Source organism: Ambystoma mexicanum, chromosome 9, assembly GCF_040938575.1.
Source record: "Ambystoma mexicanum isolate Mex_15411 chromosome 9, UKY_AmexF1_1, whole genome shotgun sequence".
In the NCBI taxonomy this organism is placed as follows: domain Eukaryota; kingdom Metazoa; phylum Chordata; class Amphibia; order Caudata; family Ambystomatidae; genus Ambystoma; species Ambystoma mexicanum.
This window is the reverse complement of record NC_090931.1, coordinates 1,281,940,738-1,281,943,763: the sequence shown is the minus strand read 5'-3', so window position 1 is coordinate 1,281,943,763 and position 3,026 is coordinate 1,281,940,738.

Sequence of the window (3,026 nt, the reverse complement as noted above, 5' to 3'; positions counted from 1 at the left end):
CCTTACGCTATCTCCAAATCTATGCCAGCTTGCAGATCTTCCCAGTCACATTATGCATCTGCCACCAAGTTTATGTGCCTAAACACACTTTGCAACATCGGTATCTGCCCAGGATCATTTCGGATCGGCAGGAGCTCCAGGAAGACGTGACTTACTGCATGGCCCCTTAGCCACGCCCCTCCTTTATAGACACCCTTGTCTTACACCTTTAACTATAGGTATTGAGGGAGATAAGTCACCCCCTTGATTTAATCTAATCTGAATTGATGTATGCTCATGGAGTGCAATAATAATTTGCAAGAGGCCCTCATAGATATTCCAAGACTTTGGTTTTTGCCACAGTTTTGACCTATTAACTAAATCATATGCTTTTGATAGATCAATGACTAATCCCCCACACTAACGTGAGATGGGGGTTTAAATTCTGTTAAAGACAAGGAGGCGATTATTATGCATTACAATCTTTACTCTGAAACCACAGCAGCAAAGAAAAAACTTTTACAGACAAAAAAGTTTCAACAACAGAACTAGATAGAGTTCAATGTCAATGCATGGGGAACTCCCCAAACCATCATGGAGGACAGGTCATGCCCTGCAGGGGACCAATGAGCAGGGACCCTCCTCTATATATGTCCATTACTCTAACTCCAACCCCTCTTTCTGCAGCTGTCTTGCACCAGACGCCCAATGGAACGGTTGAACTGTGTAGCGCAGAGAAAGGATCCAGCGAAACTGGAGATCTCAACCTTTCCGCAGCCTGAAACTATGACGAAGTTCTTCTGGATAGGACTTCTCACCCGAAATCACGCATTCCAGAACTTGTAACTGCAAGCCACACTCCTGATCAGAACCTCAACTCGTAGCTGTAAGAACAACAAGCAAGAAGGGTGGGTGGTTGGGAAGAACAACAAACCAAAGAATGTTCTCACTTGAACCACCTGTGTACATGCGTATCACAATTGTCATATCATATCATATCCAGGGTGGGTGGGATAATAATCGCCTCCTTGTCTTTAATAGAATCTAAACCCCCATCTCACGTTAGTGTGGGGGATTAGTCATTCTATGACAAGACAGGAGGCTCATATTATGCAAGTTCAAAGCCCTTGCATCTCATTAGTACAACATGATCCATACAATAGAGCTAATATAATAAATAATATAATAAAATAATAGGAAAGGAAACATTTTTTTAAATGCTTTCATTAAATCAATCTGCTGACCGCCAGAGAATTGCCCAAGACTAGGTTGCCCGAAAAACTGTCTTATAAGGCATGGTCAAATACACTGCAAGAAAACAGGAAATGTGCCAATTCCAGCGTTCCTTACAGGCCACCAAAACCAACTGGTTAAAAGAGGGGAAAACATTGAACAAAGTTTTCCTATACTAATAGGTTAGGACAAAACCCATCTGAAATAAACCCTCTGTTGTTTAATCAAACATTAAAAACACTTAAATTCATACCATCATTGGGAACCTAGAAAGCAAACCAAAGAAAACAAACATCTAGCTCTCCTAGAGATACAGAAAAATACCCCATAGGGGTGAAAGTCTTGTAGGTTCCATCCCATGCAGTAAAGGAAGATATCGCATTAGAAACAGGGCATGTCACAGAACTACATTGGGGAACCAAGAGGGAAAGACAAATCTTCAAAAAGTAAAATGGGAGTAAAAGTCATTTTTATAAATTTGTAATAGTACAATCCATCCTGAGCGGAGCTGAAAAGCAATAGAATTAACCTACAATTGTCTTCAGACATATGTGTATACTAAGGAGGGAAGTCTTCCAGAAGCAGAATGGAAAAGAGGGGCCCCACCTGAGAAGCTAAACCCGTCAAACCGCCAACACGGAGACCTTCAGACCTCCCGAACTCTTGAAGAACGACTCTGCTACCATGACAAAAAGCAGATATTTAGAAACCTGATCCTTAAGAGGCCAAACTTGGCAAGGAGAAAAAATGTATCCGACATCCAATCGCTACCATTATAGTGATATCTAAACCCCTTTGTGGATATGCCTGGTGCTTGAACCTTGTTCCCTCCTCCCTGGTGATAAATCCCCTAGAGGATCAAAAGTAACCGAAGGAGGACACTAAAATTCCAAAGTCTTAGCAAGACTCTAAACTGCAAAGCACTGATCACTAAACAGTTAAACCGAAGTTGCACACCAGAAGAGGTCCAACCTATATTTCAGCCAATTTGCAGATCTGTGAAGCTCACAGCACCTTGAGCTGGCACCTTACTGCAAACAAACTCTTGTGAAAACCCAAAGGTCATCCTGCCATGCAGGTGACTATGAGAATCAAGTCATCAACCAAATATATATCCCAGCACTCTGGGAATCGTAGCGGCAGACACCTTCTGATAGTTAATGTATAGACGCCGGAACGCATCGTGATAGAGGGTCATAATAACGTGGATGGGGGATTAGTATCACTCCCAGACCCCTCTATCCCACCAAGGGATATTGAGCCCTCCCAAAAGAGGAGAAACCGCCCCCACTTATCCAAGGGAAAAACCTTGCAACCCAGAAGAAAGCTACCCTGAGGACCACATTAAAACCCTGCTTTACACCCTTAAGAGAAATAAATACATTCTAGCCTCTAACCAATCCCCTGACCGTGGACAGGCTCCGCTTAACTTATTGAAATACCAGAAATTAGCACAAAGGAAAGTAACTGACGGAAGGGAAATGCTCAGTGCGAGTCTGCACTGGTCATGCGTCATAACTCCTGTAAAAAAGAAAAGCGGAAACCATCGGATGTTACGCCCAGAGGTGTAATATTACGATGCAATCTCCCCCAAGGATGGCGGGAAGGGGAATGAGGGGGAAAGGACTCTGGATAATTATCAATGCCCCGTAAATGCAAGGTTGAGAAAGAAATCTGGGACCACTGTCCCCTCAAACCCTGAGGTCTGAGTCACTGTATTCATGTGAGGCTGACTGGCCACTAAGGGAATCAGGGGAAGGAAAAACTAAGCACATTGCCCATAGCAAAACAGTACTTATACAGTACTATGAACC